The following is a 17,745-nucleotide window of genomic DNA, read 5'->3' on the forward strand; positions in this document are numbered from 1 at the left end:
CTGGTGGACTGCTTCTGTCTTCTGTGTCTCTTGTGCACGTTCGATTAATATTATTAAATTATTATTTCTCTCCTAGAGACCTAGTCCGATAAACGTTTCACAACGTTGTTCATGCTGTGACAGACCAAGATCACGATGAAGATGTTGAAATGAGATAAAGATTAACTTGAATCATCTTCAATCAAATTTTTATTTATATAGCGTCTTTTACAATCAAAATTGTTTCTAGGCACTCTACAGAATCCCAGGGCTTAACCTCAGACAAGCAACAGTGGCAAGGAAAAACTCCCCTTTAACAGGAAGAAACCTTGAGCAGGACCAGGCTCATGTAGGGGGACCGTCCTGCTGATGGCCAGCTAGGTGGAGAGAGAGGAGAAGGGGGAGGACAGGTAGAGGAGAGGAGAGGAGAGGAGAGGAGAGGAGAGGAGAGGAGAGGACAGGACAGGACAGGACAGGACAGGACAGGACAGGACAGGACAGGAGACCATTTCCCAGTGGGGTGACAGAGGTCTGTCAGGTGATCATGTTTCTGGACCCCGGCAGCCTTGGCCTATAGCAGCATAACTAACATGTTAACCTAATGATTAGACGACCCCCTAAGTATGATAATTTGTCTGTCTATAATAGTAACTGGAACTACAGAATTAGTCACAATAAGCTTTTTCAAAGAGGTAGGTTTTAAGTCTAATCTTAAAAGTAGAGATGGAGTCAGCCTCCCGTACCTGGACAGGGAGCTGGTTCCATAGCAGGGGGGGCTGGTAGCTAAATGATCGGCCCCCCATTCTACTCCTAGAGACTCTGGGAACCACAAGTAGACCAGCATTCTGAGAGCGGAGCGGTCTATTGGGCTGGTAAGGTGTCACTAGCTCCTCCAGGTAGGATGGAGCTAGGCCTCTGAGGAGGTGCAGAGGAGCTGACTCCTGTCTTTACAGACATCTTCAACTCCTCCCTGGAGTCATGCCAGGTGCCAGCCTGCCTCAAAACTTCAATCATCGTCCCTGTCCCCAAGAAGCCACGGATCACTGGGCTTAATGACTACAGACCTGTGGCGCTCACCTCTGTAGTCATGAAGTCCTTAGAGCGCCTGATCCTGCCACACCTCAAGTCCATCACCACCCCCCTCCTGGATCCACTGCAGTTCGCCTACAGAGCTAACAGATCTGTGGACGACGCGGTCAACCTGGCCCTTCACTCCATCTTGCAGCACCTGGACACCATCTGCCCCGCTCTGCTACAGGACAAGCTGTCCCAGCTTAGTGTGCCTGACTCCCTCTGCAGGTGGATCACTCACTTCCTGACGGATCGGAGGCAGTATGTGCGGCTGGGGAAGACTGTTTCGGACTCTATCACCATCAGCACTGGATCACCCCAGGGCTGTGTACTTTCCCCCCTGCTCTTCTCCCTGTATACAAACTGCTGCACCTCAAGCCACCAGTCTGTCAAGCTGATCAAGTTTGTGGATGACACCACCCTCATCGGGCCCATCTCCAATGGCGACAAGACTGCCTACAGGAGGGAGGTGGCTCGACTGGTGTCCTGGTGCGGACACAACAACCTGCAGCTGAACGCTCAGAAAACAGTGGAGATGATCGTGGACTTCAGGAAAGTCACAGCCCCTTTGATCCCCCCTTGCCCTCATGGACTCCCCCATCACCATTGTGGACTCCTTCCGCTTCCTGGGCACCACCCGGGACCTTAAGTGGGAGCCAACCATCAGCTCCCTCATCAAGAAGGCCCAGCAAAGGATGTTCTTCCTACGGCAGCTGAGGAAGCTCAAACTGCCTCCCAGGATGTTGGCGCAGTTTTATACGGCCATCATCGAGTCCATCCTCACCTCCTCCATCACCGTGTGGTATGCTGGCGCCACCGTCAGGGACAGACTGAGGCTGCAGTGCGTCGTGCCGAGAAAGTGATAGGCTGCAGGCTTCCATCCATCCAGGACCTGTATATCTCCAGGACCCGGAGGTGTGCAGGTCGGATCACGGCCGACCCTTCCCACCCTGGTCACGGACTGTTTTTCCCCCTCCCCTCAGGCAGGAGACTATGGTCCATTCGGACCAAAACCTCCCGCTACATGAACAGCTTCTTCCCCTCTGCCATCAGGCTGCTGAACACCAAGTGACTTGTCACTTGGGCACCATGTACAGCAGCCAGTCGGACTCAACGAACGGTACACTGTTTTTGCATTGACCTGCACTGTGGACTTCTAGCCTTGGTTTGGCTGCTGCTCTTGCACATTATAGGAATGCACATTGCCTGTTCCTTACTATTTATATATATATATAGTCTTATCTTATTTATCTTATTCTAGTGTTTATTGTCTTCTCTATGTTGAATGTTGCAGCGTCACACCGAGACAAATTCCTAGCTTGTGTAATACTGTGTACTACATGAACAATGGCAATAAATAAATCTGATTCTGATTCTGAGGACCTTGTAGAACAGAAGAAGGATTTTAAAAGTTATTCTAAATTTAATGGGCAGCCAATGAAGAGATGCCAGTACATGAGTAATGTGATCTCTTCCCTGTCAGAACTCTGGCTGCAGCATTTTGGATCACCTGGAGGCTTCTTAAAGAGGTGTTTGGACACCCTGATAATAAAGAATTACAATAGTCCAGCCTGGAAGTAACAAATACATGGACTAACTTTTCAGCATCATGCCGCGTTAGTAGCTTCCTGATCATTGTGATGTTCCTCAGGTGAACAACGGCACTTCTAGAGACTATTTTAATGTGTGAGTTGAAGGAGGGATTTTGATCAAACATTACTCCTAGATTCCTCACAGAGAGACTAGATGTTAATGAGATACCATCTAGAGGGATCATGTGATCTAATCTATCCCTGAGAGGTTCAGGACAAAACACCATGACCTCAGTTTTTCCTGAGTTAAGAAGGAGGAAATTTGAAGACATCCAAGACTTTGTCTTTAAGACAGGTCTGGAGCTTCGCTAACTGCTCTGGTTTCATGGATAACAATGAAAATTTATCCCATGCTGCCGAATAATGTTTCCTACGGGAAGCATGTACAAGGTGAAAAGGATTGGTCCAAGTACAGAACCTTGTGGAACTCCATGGCTAACCCTACTGTATGAGGAGGGAACACCATGGACATGAGCAAACTGGTATCTATCAGATAAATACGATCTAACCCCATCTAGTGCTGTCCCTTTAATCCCAATCACATGTTCCAGTCTCTGTAACAGGATGCTGTGAACAACTGTATCAAAAGCAGCACTGAGGTCCAGCAGAACCAGCATAGAGACCAGTCCATGATCTGAAGCTATAAGATCATTAGTAACTTTAAGAAGTGCCGTTTCTGTGCTGTGATGAGCTCTAAAGCCTGACTGAAACATCTTAAACAGGCTATTTCTCTGCAGGTGCTCCAGTAACTGAGTCACCACCACCTTCTCAAGAATTTTAGAGATAAAAGGAAGGTTGGATATCGGCCTATAGTTTACTAACACGTCCAGATCCAGTGATGGTTTTTTAAGCAACAGCTTAATCACTGCCACCTTGAAGGACCGGGGTACATAACCTGTCACTAAAGAACAATTGATATGGTCCAGTATAGATCTGCCTATCAATGGTAAAACATCCTTCAACAGGTGTGTTGGGATGGGATCTAAAAGATATGTGGTGGTCTTGGATTTCTGAATTAGCGATGACGCCTCAGAAAAATATATAGGGGTGAAGGAGTTTAAGGGCTCGTTGGAGAACCTGTATGTTCCCACAGTCAGCACATCTGGTGATGATCCAGTTGTTGGGGTGGCCTGGTTAGCTTTTTCTCTGATAGCCAGAAGTTTATCAGTGAAGAAGCTCATGAAGTCTTCACCACTAAGGGAAGAAGGTGTACGTGGATCTAAAACACTGTGACTCCTGGTTAATTTGACCACAGTGCTGAAAAGAAACCTGGGGTTATTCTTGTTTTCTTCAATGAAAGAAGAAAAATAAGCTGTTCTAGCCTTATGGAGGGCCTTTTTGTAATCTAATAGACAGTCAGGCTACATGATGGCTATCTATTTTACAAAAATGCCACTTCCTTTCTAGTCTTCGCGTTTTCTGCTTGAGGGTCCTGATATGTGAATTATACCAGGGGGCACACCTCCTTTGATTTACTATTTTCTTTTTCAGGGGGGCAACAGAATCAAGCATGATTCTCAGTGAGGCTGCTGCACTTTCAGCAATAGAGTCGACCTCTGCAGGACTGTAATCTTAGTCCTGATTGATCCCTGGGAAAACACACGGTGGTCCTGGGATTAGCACAGGGATCACTTCCTTAAACTTAGCTACACCATTATCTGAAAGACATCTGCTATAGTAAGACTGTGTTCTGAGCATTGAAGAATCCTTAATCATAAATGTAAAAGTGATCAATGAATCATCTGACAGGAGTGGGTTCTGAGGGAACACTGACACATGTTCTACCTCAACACCATAAGTCAGGACTAGATCTAGGGTGTGGTTGAAGCTATGAGTTGGTTGGTTTATCTGCTGGAGGAAACCAACTGACTCAAGTAATGAAATGAAGCCATTTTTGAAGCTGTCATTTATAACGTCTATAAGTATATTAAAGTCTCCAATAATAATGACTTTGTCCATTCTTAGGACCAAGTCAGATAAGAAATCAGAGAACTCAGAAAGGAACTCTGAATGTGGCCCAGCAGGGGGCCGATATACAACTACAAACAAAAGTGGCTTTTCTTCCTTCCAGTTCAGATGGGTGATGCCAAGAGTCAGGCTTTCAAATGAACTGGAACCATGTTTTGGTCTAGGATTAACTAATAACTTGGAGTGATATATTGTTGCCACTCCCCCTCCTCGACCAGTAACACGAGGAATATGATATTTAAGATGGGTAGGAGGAGTAGATTCATTTAAGCTAACATCCTCCTCCTCCTGAAGCCAGGTCTCAGTAAAACAAAATAAATCAATGTGATGATCCGCTATCAGGTCGTGTACTAACAGGGATTTACACAAAAGAGACCTAATATTTAACAGTCCACACTTAAATGTGATATTAGTTTCTTCAACTTGTGCTTTGGTATTAATTTTAATAAGATTATAGTGATTGACCACTCCCCTGCTCTGTGCTTGTTAAACTTTTAACCGTGGAACAGAGACTACCTCTATAGTGTTAAATATATTATTGTTGGTGGATGAGGGTTCTATGGAAGCAGCAGAGAGGTGTGTAAGACTACAACTCTGCATCCTGGTCTGGACCCTGGTTTGTCAGGTCACTTTGTGTCTAATAAAATTAGCCAAGTTACTAGAAATGAGCGAGGCACCATCCCGTGTAGGATGGACACCGTCTCTCCTAATCAGACCAGGTTTTCCCCAAAAACTGCTCCACATGTCAACAAAGGCCACCTGGTTTTCGGGACACCACCGTGATAGCCAGCGACAAAGCGACGCCATGCGACTAAACATTTCATTGCATAAACAGGGTTCCCTCTGGAAAGGTCTGCTCCTTCTTTTAGTACTCCTGGAAAAGGACAGAAAATGTCTGTAAAGGCAGCAAAGACCTTGGCCCCCCCTGCCTGTTGATACAAGGCGCAACAGTAGAGTTGTTTTCACTGTTCACCATTCACTGTTTCTCCCTCAAACCAAAAAGAGTTTTGACCACCTTCCTGCACCAGAAGATGTACTCCTGAGACAGAGTGTCTACCTTTCTCCATGGGTTGTGACAGCCATGGTGGTCTGGGTTGAGCCTGTGAGAAGCTACCCACCGCTGCATTCCCCTCAAGGATCCCAATGGAACCACGACCAGGGTTAGGGTTAGCACCAACAACTTTGGCAAGTCTGGGAGACACATGCATTATTTCCCCCTTGGAAAATGGTCACACATATTTTTTGTGGGGCAGATATTTTGGGAAGGGGAAATAAATCACCCCAGTGCTACAATGCAGCAGAGAATTACACGTTAACATCCTGAATGTGTGGCCAATCTTTCAGGCTTAGAGGAGAGGAGAGGAGAGGAGAGGAGAGGAGAGGAGAGGAGAGGAGAGGAGAGGAGAGGAGAGGAGAGGAGAGGGAGGGAGGGAAGAAGAGAGGAGAGGAGACCCAGAGATAGAGTAACCCCCCCCCCACCCCCCCATTCTACCCTTAGAGACTCTGGAGACCACAAGTAAACCAGCATTCTGAGAGCGGAGCAGTCTATTGGAATGATAAGGTAAAACTAGCTCCTCCAGGTAGGATGGAGCTAGGCATTTGAGGACCTGGTAGGTCAGAAGTAGAATTTTAAAAATAATTCTAGATCAGGGGTATATATATATATATATATATATATATATATATATATATATATATATATACACACACACACACACACACACACACACATATACACACACACATTTTCATTTCAGATGTCAAAAAGTGTTTGCGGCTCCCAGTACTGTCTTTTCTGTGGAAACCAGGTCGAAATGGCTCTTTAAGTGTTAAAGGTATATATATATATATGTATATATATATATATATATATACACACACACTTGTAAAATAGTGTGTTGTTTATGAAATCCATGCAGTCTATCCATGATTCAGAAAATTCACAATAATCTTACAATTTACAACTACATACGAATAAACACATTTAAAATATTTTCTTCTGTGTATCATTCTTTCGGTCGATTTTCAAAATAAAACCAAAATTGAAAAAATGAGAAAATTAATTTTTTTTTCAATATTCGTCTCTAAGATAAAAATGAAAACATGGATAACGACTCCTTTTCCGATTTTTGATTTTGTTGCTCAAATGGAAAAGTGGATAAATGGATAACAACGGCTTTATCCGTGTTAGAGTTTTCGGCAGGTAAAAGATGCGTGACCTGGAAGTTAACTTTCCTAAAAATTCATACAGATGTGTTCCTCAGCTTTTTATAAGTGACATCGCAGATGCTTCACTGCTGTCCACCTCATCCTTGCGCATTTGCGCACTCCCGTGTGTTTTTATGAGACAGCGTTAGTCGGTGAACAGTCTGCTCTGCTCTCAGACAATTAAGGAGCATCAGAAAAGATGATAAAACACAGATATAGTCTCTCTTTTTTCCTCCTATTCTGCGCGCAATGGCTCACTTCATGCGTAACGGCGTTGTGTCTTGATTTCTCTCCCGCAGCGATCTCTCATCGGTAAATGAACCGCATTTAGGGTCATAAGAAATAAAATTTACCCTTTATAACTTTAAATAATGGCTCACTTAAAGTGACAAAAGATGTGACAACACCAGGTTCTGTGTTATGGGAACTTCTCCAACATTGCGCAGTGTATTTTTGGTCTCTTTTTTTAGTCCCTCTTCACATCGACCTAAAAACTCTTTCACCACCAGAGAACAATGTGGTCAATCAGATGTTCGCTGATCAGTTTCATAACTTTAAAAAAAAACAGCCAGAATCTGCAGAAATAAAGGTCTGTGTCTCGCTCACTCTGGTGTGGAGGCTGCACTGAGAAGCTGAAGGAGGGGGAGATGTCAGCTGTCTGCGTATGAGACGTTTATGTTCATATGCAAGTGATCGTTAAAGTTTTGTTTGTTTAAAAAAAAATAATAAGTTACATTTGATGAAAGCTATCGTTTTCGACTGTATTAAGGTTAAAAATGCCTTCGAGTCAACGAATCATACACGGATTTTTTGTCAAGTGCTGTCAAACATCTCTGAAGAAGGCGAATACTGATCACCGAAACTTTGGCTTAATAAGAAGACATGATACACGTTTTGAGACAAATAACATACACTTCAATCAGACACATAATTTATTTTATTAAGCCATGAAGAGCGCAACATAAGGATGAAAGCTCCGGAGCCGCGGGTTGCCGACCCCTGCTCCAGATTTAATGGGCAGCCAATGAAGAGACGCCAGTACAGGAGTAATGTGATCTTTGTGGTCAAGACCTGTCAGAACTCTGGGTCTACTCTAGTACTCTGCAATATATAAGTGATGGTTGTCAATGATGTCCTGTGTTTCAGTCATGTTGGGTTCTGGGAGCTTGGTTAGGGGTTTCCTCCTGCAGGGGGCGTGGTGGAGCTTTTCCCCTTCCGCAGCTGGAGCCGCAGGCAGACGCACCTGCGGGCTATCAGTAATCTAGTCTAGGCTGTACTCCTGTTTGCCAGTGTTGGAATGTTTGTCCCTTCCGTGAAACCCCGACTCTTTGTGATTTTGTCTTTTGTGATTTTGACTATTGTGATTGGACTATCGTGGTGAGTTTCCCCTGTGGACTGTTTGCTGGATTCTTCCAAGGTCTCGACGCCTCTTGTGGATCATTCGTTGACCTGTTACCTCCAATTAAAGAGTTTTTCGGACACTATCCTCAACTGTGTGCTGCCTGCTTTCGGGTCCTGGTACAACTGCTCCTACCAAGTCCCCTGGTATCTGAGGCTGAACACGTTTGCTTCTGGATGCTCTCATCGGGCCTCCATTGTTCTTCAGGACCAACAGGTGGTCCCGCTCAGAAACTGTTGCTGGCATCACATTACACACCAGACATCCCATGATAGCTGCTTCATGACCTGCCAAACAACAAATCCTCCAATGAGATTCATTGTTATGCAAAGATAGTGGGAGGTTAAAGAATTTAATGATGAGGAATGACTTGAGCACAGAGCCGGAGGAAATGACCCAGGCTGGACGAGGCTGGATGGAACAGGAAGCACAGGTAATGTGGGAAGACAGTGAAGATTAGTAATTCAAAGTCACACATCACTGCAAGAAAATTCAGCTGTAAAACGTCAAATTAAATCTGGATTTCCTTTTATCAGTCCACCCTTTGTTAAGAAGGCTAACAGAAGCTAATGGTTGATTTTTTTTTTCTTTACACTTTAGGCCCAGGTTGCCTCATAAATATTCAATCCCAGTTTTTATTTTGCACCGTATTTTGAGTATTTTCAATATATAGTATTTGATTTTTTTTTCCCAGGGATTTGTGTCATCTGTGATGGTTTCCATAACATGTTCCTGGGCCCCTGTAACTGGACTCCACTCTGCCCCTGTATTGCCTCTCAACCGTGCCTATTGCTCTCTGGAGAGCATACCTGGCGTTCGTCTCCTCCACATCACCTGAGCTGCAGGGGGTTTGGTCTCAGGATGACTGAGTAGTCACCACAGGTGTGACATCATCTTTTAAATAGACCACCTATACCTAATTAGGCATTTTATTGCTGTCATGGATGTTGCTGCAGCCGATTGCTGCAGTTGCAGAACAAGAGGCAATACAACCATAAGAGGTTGCCATTTCTTCTACTCATCAATACATCAGTACAATTTGTGCCTCACAAAGCTTTGCCTCCTGAAAATGAAAGTTGGCCTGTATCCATTCCTGTTTTTATAGCAAGTGACAGCATTGCTATGTTCACTGACCCTCCTGAGGCGCCTTGGTCTCTGGAGTGAATTCAATTTCCCTTTGAAAAGAGTTGAGGGGCATCGACGAGAGTGGCAGTAAACTGAGAGGAATTAGTTTGATGTGTGCAGGACTGAAAAAATCCCCAAACTATTTTTGATGTTCAAAGTCACTTTTTAACAGTGACTGATGATGCAGATATGAGCTGTACTGTGCTTAAACATATTGGACTCTTGAGGTCTCTTCGCTTCTAATGGGTTAGTCTATTTCACCGGATTTTTCCCGTTAAGTGTTTTTCTTTGCTAAAGCTTCGTCACCGACACAGTAAACAGACAAATCTACGGATCAGAGATCTTTAAAAAAAAAATCTAAATAAACATTTACTCACATTTATCTCATCACAAGGGGAGGATAGAGGTGACTGCAAAGTCAGATATAAAATATCGCACTGGTATGTAGTAGGTTATTGTGCTAACTGTAAATAAAATATATTTTACAGGAAATGTGATATGGCTGTGACAGTAGGAAAATAAAGGGGAAAATTGGCATTCCATGTAAGAAAGCCACCCCCCCCATAATGGGGTCTTTGGAGTCTCAACGATATATGCAACTCAGGATACTATTGATAGTGTTACGGTTTGGGTTGTTACAGGACCCCAAAGCAGGCAAAACGCAGTTAGAAAAAATCTAAAAACTAGTTTTTATTCATAAACAACTCTAGCTGGCAGTCCTCCTGGACCGCAGAGAAGCACTCGTCCGATCTTCCGGGGGCGCACAGAAAGCTCCAGAGCAGAGCCAACACAGAAGTCCAGTCCCACGCACTCTCCACTCCCGCAGGGCGACATGGAGACCAGAGAAAACACCAAAACTCTCTGACACTGATAGGCAGGTGCTCCGTCCCTAAATAGGTGGCCAGGTGTAGATTGCCAACAGGTGCGCCAGCCTGCAGCACCAGCTTTAGCAAATTACCATCTCCTCCACGCCCCCTGCAGGAAAAAACAGACACACAACCCAGAACCTTGGACCCCAACAGACAGGCAAGTTTTTGGTTCAGTGCCTTCCTGATACTCTTGGTATTAAAGCAGTGTATCGTGTATGTTTGATTCACAGCTCATTTCAGTCTCTACACCGCTCATCCACGTGTAAAAAGCAGCCGTTAAACATTCCTGAAATAATTTTGTAGGATGGTTTAGCAGCCTTTTTACACACACGGTAATGCCTCAGTCATGAGGAGTTCCAGCGATGACCGTAAGGACATGAAACGATCAGTCAAGAGATTTCAGAGGGGATGCAACAGCACATCAACAGATAGACAGATAGTCTCTCTTATTCTCTTCAGGGCTGAGAAAAACTCTAACCCTGCTAATACGAACTAGCCAGGTGGCATCCTGCTGCACTCCAGCACCAACAACAAAAGCTGAACTAAGTCCCGGACACAGAGCCTAGAGGATGCCGAGCCAGCGTCAGAAATCACCTGAGGGGAAGGGCAAACCATTCGTCATGGCACAACATCACCTGAGTCTCCTGTGTGATGGTTCCACAACCTCCAGAATTTCCACAACAAATTGGCATCAATAACTGAGAATTAGAATCAGACCTTGGCTTCTCTTTAATATAACAGCTTTAGTTCAGAATTAAAACGTGCCAATGATCACCCGGTTCAGGACAGCGAGGCCACCACCAGGATTCTTACGCTCTGCCATGGCTGCGCTAGTCCCGGATTATGGCTGGAATGACTTGGCTCTTTGGAGAGTTTTTCATTTAGACAAGTTAAAGGATGAATTAGTGGCTAGAGAAACTGCCTTGGACTTCAAACCCTGACTTCTCTTGCCATCAGTCTTGATAACCGCCTCAGGGAGAGATGAAGGAAGAGTGCAAGATTGATCCGAACCCCCCTTCGGTATCCGCTTTATAATTTCTTTGTCTTTGGCACCGAGCCCATTATCTCCATCAGTAGTGGAACTGAGGAACCCTTTGCAGCTGGGTAGAGCATGGTCCACTCCGTCCAAGAGAAGGATATGACTCTAAACCATGATGTGCTTGTCCCACCAGAAACCCAACCAGTTTAATTTCAACTTCATTGTATTTAGAGCCCAAAATTACATAAATAGTTTGCCTAGGAGGGTTCTACATACTGCACAGTTGTGACATCCTCTGCCTTCAGAGCCTTGAACCAGGACAAACAACTCCATGGGCCCAGGTGAATTTTCAGATGTCCTCTTACTGAGATCTAATCGCATTGAGTCATCCCTCATCCTGCCCTATAGGAGCGAGGTTTTTCCTTGAACAGAAGATGAATAGATCCCTGCAGATGGGCATTGATTATAGTGGACTGAAGCACTTGCTAGCATTGTGGCTTTTGAGCCACTTCTCATGGCGCAAATCCCTGTAATACCTACCACTTGATGTGCATCTGAGAGGGGGATGACTGCAAGACAACCACTCGGTCACTTTGGGTATAGGCTGATGCCTACGCTCCCATAGTGTTCAAGGACCTAGTTAAAGATGTGCTGGGCACTATGTTAAACAAGTTCATTTTTGTGTACTTTGATGACATCTTCATATTGTCTGAGAGATAGGAGTAACTTGTCCAACATGTCTGGATGGTGCTCCAATATCTCCTTGAGAACTCGCTCTACATAAGGCTGTGAATTTCACATGATTTTAAACGTTCAGCAGGGAATTTCCCCACACCCCCAAAGGGGAATTTTGTTCCCAAACCTGTATGCTCCGACGTCCTGCAGTGGGGCCATTCTTCCAAACTTACCTGTCATCCTGGCCTTTCCCTGAACTATTCCTTCTCCAGCAACAGTTTTGGTGGCCCTCCATGACCAAGATCTTTCATTTGCATGTCACCATCACCAAGCTCACTTCAGCACCATAGCTGGGGGCCTTCTGGTCAAGCATGTGTGGGGCACTCGGGGCATCAGTGTCATGGATGGTGGTCCAGCACATACGGTATGGTCTGGTGCACCCTGGATGTCTGTGGGAGTGGAAAAGGCCTACAAGTCCTGGTTGACTGGGAGGGATATGGTTGTGCAGAATGCTCATGGGTTCCACGGCACCAAAATCTGGAGGAGAGGCGGGTGAGATACTTCTATCAGGACCATCCTGACAAACCAGGGGAGGCGCCTGCTGAAGGGGAGGGACTGACCAGGTGCAGTAGTGATGGTGTTTTGGTGCCTTTCTGGGTGTGTGTGTGCTCAGCTTTCTCCCAGGGATGCATGGTTGACCTACTTTCCACTGGTTATGCTGGTTACCGTCATACCTGCAGTAGATCTGGTTTATTTGTTGGGTTTTCTTAAGTAGCTGCCACCGGTCTCCCAGCATCAGATCGTATCGTGTTTGCCAGTGGTAACTGAAGGGCCACATAGACTCCTGAATATTGTGTCATAGGATTGAATTGTTCTCTGCTCTTTCTCCTCCAAGGTCACCGTGTCTCCTGCCACGCATGGACTGTCGTCTTCGCACCAATGGAAGACCTCTTCCTGAGCACTCTCTGCTCTTCACAGTGATCATGTTTTCCCTGGGCTTCTATCATTAACAAATAGATCTGAGAAATGGAAATCAGGCAGATGGAAAATAGGCAGACAGAGGTGAGGTCACGCAGAAAACAAAGATAGAAAGAATAATATAATATAATAATAAAGGTGGACATGAGCTCAAATTCTGGCAGAGTGTGTGTAAAACTGGGGCTTAAATACCACGGAAAATGGGTGTGTGAATCATGGCTGACTGAGGAGAGAGTAACAGGTGTAGTGGATTTTCTCAATTGTGGCGAAGCAGACCGTTACAGGTGTGGAAAACAATGTTTCTTCCACCCCAGGAACAACAATCAGAGTATTGTTGTGTTTATAAAGTCCTTTCATGCATTACTGTTGTCAATCAATCAATCAATCTTTATTTATATAGCGTCTTATACAATCAAAATTGTTTCAAGGCGCTTTCCAGAATCCCAGGGCCTGACCCCAGACAAGCAACAGTGGCAAGGAAAAACTCCCCTTTAACAGGAAGAAACCTTGAGCAGGACCAGGCTCATGTAGGGGGACCCTCCTGCTGATGGCCGGCTGGGTAAGGAGAGAGGAGAAGGGGGAGGACAGGTAGAGGATAGGATAGGTAGGAGAGGAGAGGAGAGGAGAGGGGTAGAGGAGAGGAGAAGTAGAGTGAAGGGGAGGTAGAGGAGAGGAGAAGGAGAAGGAGGAGGAGGGGAAAGAGGAGAGGAAAGAAGAGGAGAGGGAGAGGAAAAGGAGAAGGAGGGGGAGAGGAGAGGAGAGGAGAGGAGAGGAGAGGAGAGGAGAGGAGAGGAGAGGAGAGGAGAGGAGAGGAGAGGCACAGAGCACAGAAACACACACAAAAAATATGATGCACAATCACTTCAGCGGGGCCGGAGGTCATTATGCAGCGCCGAGGGCGGCGATACCTGTAAATAAACAGGGGGGGGGGGGGAGAGAAGCAGAAAAACTACACAAGAATCAGCATAACTAGTCTGCTTGATGAGGAGAAGAAAGGAGAGGAGAGGAGAGGAAACCATGACCTGGTAGCTAAATGCTCGGTCCCCCATTCTACTCCTGGAAACTCTGGGAACCACAAGTAGACCAGCATTCTGAGAGCGGAGCGGTCTATTGGGCTGATAAGGTATCACTAGCTCCTCCAGGTAGGATGGAGCTAGGCTTCTGAGGACCTTGTAGGTCAAAAGAAGGGTTTTAAAAATTATTCTAAATTTGACGGGCAGCCAATGAAGCGACGCCAGTACAGGAGTAATGTGATCTCTTTTGTCAATACCTGTCAGAACTCTGGCTGCAGCATTTTGGATCAACTGGAGGCTTCTTAAAGAGTTGTTTGGACACCCTGATAATAAAGAATTACAGTAGTCCAGCCTGGAAGTAACAAATGCATGAATTAACTTTTCAGCATCATGCTGCGTCAGTAGTTTCCTAATCTTTGTGATGTTCCTCAGGTGAAAAAAGGCACTTCTAGAGACTAATTTAATGTGTGAGTTGAAGGAGAGATTTTGATCAAAAGTTACTCCTAGATTCCTCACAGAGAGACTAGATGTTAATGAGATACCATCTAGAGTGATCATGTGATCTAATCTATCCCTGAGAGGTTCAGGACCAAACACCATGACCTCAGTTTTTCCTGGGTTAAGGAGGAGGAAATTTGAAGACATCCAGGACTTTATGTCTTTAAGACAGGTCTGGAGCTTCACTAACTTCTCTGTCTCCTCGGGTTTCATGGATAAATAGAGCTGAGTGTCATCAGCATAACAATGAAAATGTATCCCATGCTGCCGAATAATGTTCCCTAAGGGAAGCATGTACAATGTGAAGAGGATTGGTCCGAGTACAGAACCTTGAGGAACTCCATGGCTAACCCTACTGTATGAGGAGGGAACACCATGGACATGGGCAAACTGGTATCTATCAGATAAGTATGATCTAAACCAGTCTAGTGCTGTCCCTTTAATCCCAATCACATGTTCCAGTCTCTGTAACAGGATGCTGTGATCAACTGTATCAAAAGCAGCACTGAGGTCCAGCAGAACCAGCATAGAGACCAGTCCATGATCGGGAGCTATGAGAAGATCATTAGTGACTTTAAGAAGTGCTGTTTCTGTGCTGTGGTGAGCTCTAAAGCCTGACTGAAACATCTCAAACAGGCTGTTCCTCTGCAGGTGCTCCAGTAACTGAGTCACCACCACCTTCTCTAGAACTTTAGAGATAAAAGGAAGGTTGGATATTGGCCTATAATTTGCTAAGACATCAGGATCCAGTGATGGTTTTTTAAGCAACGGCTTAATCACTGCCACCTTGTAGGACCGGGGTACATAACCTGACACTAAAGAACCATTGATCTGGTCCAGGATAGAACTGCCTATCAATGGTAAAACATCCTTCAACAGGTGTGTTGGGATGGGATCTAAAAGACACGTGGTGGTCTTGGATTTCTGAATTAGCGATGACGCCTCAGAAAAATATATAGGGCTGAAGGAGCTTAAGGGCTCGTTGGAGACCCTGTATGTTCCCACGGTCGGCACATTGTTGTGATGGCATCCAGCTATTCGAAGGGTTTGTTGTATGATGGAGGTGTGAAGGAGATAAAGAGAAGAAGGGTTGCTGCGGGATGATCAAATGGGGGATACGTAAAATTGCCAGTTCCCCTTGTGTTTGTGATTATCACAACCAAACATAACATGTAGTGATGGCATTTGAAACCCTTTAGTCCAAAGCAGGGTTCAGCAAGAGAGTTCAAAGGTCTGACCTCTGCCAAAAGTCAGGGGAATAGCTTCCAGCCACCAGGTGGTTCTGTCCACCATGGTTTGGAGGTGAGTGAAACATGGCAGGAAGGCAAGGGGCCCAGCATGTCCACATTCACGTGGTTAAAACCCCCCTCTTTGGCATGATGAAGGGTGCTGCATTGCACCCCAAACATGCCACAGGAACATATCAGTGTCCTAATATCCCTCTTGTTGGATCGCAATACCTCCCGTATGTAGCTGCCGATCCGCGTGTTCGTTGAATGAAGACTTCGAGAAGAAAAGTACCAATTTCGAAATGTATTTGACAATAGAACCAATTCCAGATACAAATATTACAGAGCTCCGGGCCAGTTCATAACCCTAGCAACAACAGAGTCAATTGTCAGGGCATGAAGTCTGACAACCTAACTATCCCTTGGCCCAGTCCTTTATAGTCACACACATGCAAATTCACAATGTCCATGCAATCCAATCCAGTTCCTCTGCTGGGATGACCTCGTCCTCTTCTTCCAGCCTCCTTTGGTGTTGATACAGTCCTTCTTTTCCATTGCTTTCCCAGGTGGCCAGATCCCATTCTTCATGCAAATGTGATCATCATCAACCCCCCTGATATCCTGTTTACAATGAGTGTTTGACACCCCCTGCCTGACTGGCTCCTGCCTGACTGGCTCCTAAGATAACAGTAGAACAAACAACAATCCTGCAAATGTCTCTGTTCTTTATTTCATTTGCTAATGCGTCTACCTTGCCTAACTTCTAAGAGAAGACAGAAACATATGGTGAAACACATAACAAGATAAAGACAATTCTCAACACTCTTCAGCCCCAGCCAAACTGACACTTGATCAGACTGATAATAGGACCATGTTGACTCAGCTTCTGAAACAGCTCCCATCAGTTTTAGTCACCATTTGGAAAGGAAAAGCCCACAGGATTCCTGTCTTCACTGTATGCAGGTGATCAATCTTTGGCCAATTTTTGTGGTGGATGCCACACCAGACAGGGTTGGTTGCTGCTCCCAAGGTCAGAATTGGTAACTTGACAGACGAGCTCCTCCTAGCTCTCCTCCCTTCTTCCCCTCCCCTCCTCTCCTACCTCTCCTCTCCTCCTCTCCCCTACTGCTCCTCTCCTCTCCCCTCCTCTCCTCTCCCCTCCCACCTCCCCTCCCTTCCTACGTCTCCTCTCCTCCCTTCTTCCCCTCCTACGTCTCCTCCCTTTTTTCCCTCCCCTCCCCTCCTCTCCCTTCCCTCCCATCTCCCCTCCTATGTCTCCTCTCCTCCTTCTTCCCACCCCTTCCTCTCCTCTCCAACCTCTCCTCACTTCCCCTCCCCTCCTATGTCTCCTCTCCTCCCTTCTTCCCCTCCCTCCTCCCTCTCCTCTCCTCCCTCCTCTCCCCTCCCACATCCCCTGTCCTCCCATCTTCCCCTCCCCTCCTATGTCTCCTCTCCTCCCTTCTTCCCCCCCTCCTCTCCCTTCCCTTCCCTTCCTTCCCCTCCTACCTCCCCTTCTCCTCTCCTCCTCCCTCTCCTCTCCTCTCCTCTCCTCTCCTCTCCTCTCCTCTCCTCTCCTCTCCTCTCCTCCTGACTCTGGGATATGGGAATTATTACTTTGGCACTGACAGGAGGCTCCACTCCTGTGCCAGACAGGAGGCTCCACTCCTGTGCCTTTTTTCCAGGTGCCTCTCACCCCAGAAGTGCAACTATGATGTGGGTGACCTGTAGAGGCACTGGTTGGAGGAGGTGTATGGAACAACCATAACAATTTGGCATAAATTGAGTTATTTAAGAGTCAATATCTGACAAACTTTTTCTGAATAATAAGAATAAATAATTGTGTCAGTATTGTATTTAGTTTATATTTAGGTTTTACCAAGGAGGATAAATCGATACCAATCCTCCTCTCCAAAACATATTATTTGATTTCTTCTTGAGTGAAATAAATTGAATAATACGACCTCCAATACATGTGTTAAGTCCTCCCAAGCTACACCAACAGAGGGAGAAGATGCCCATTTTGTTTCAAGAGTAATTTCTTCCTTCAGCAATAACATGAAATCAGGGTTGGAGAGCAGACTGGAATCAAGCATCCACCTAGAGGATTTAGATACTACTACTAGGTGGGACCATGTGCAGAGATACAGGAGTGTGATCTGAGA

This window comes from Takifugu rubripes, chromosome 2 (assembly GCF_901000725.2).
Source record: "Takifugu rubripes chromosome 2, fTakRub1.2, whole genome shotgun sequence".
Classification (NCBI taxonomy): Eukaryota; Metazoa; Chordata; class Actinopteri; order Tetraodontiformes; family Tetraodontidae; genus Takifugu; species Takifugu rubripes.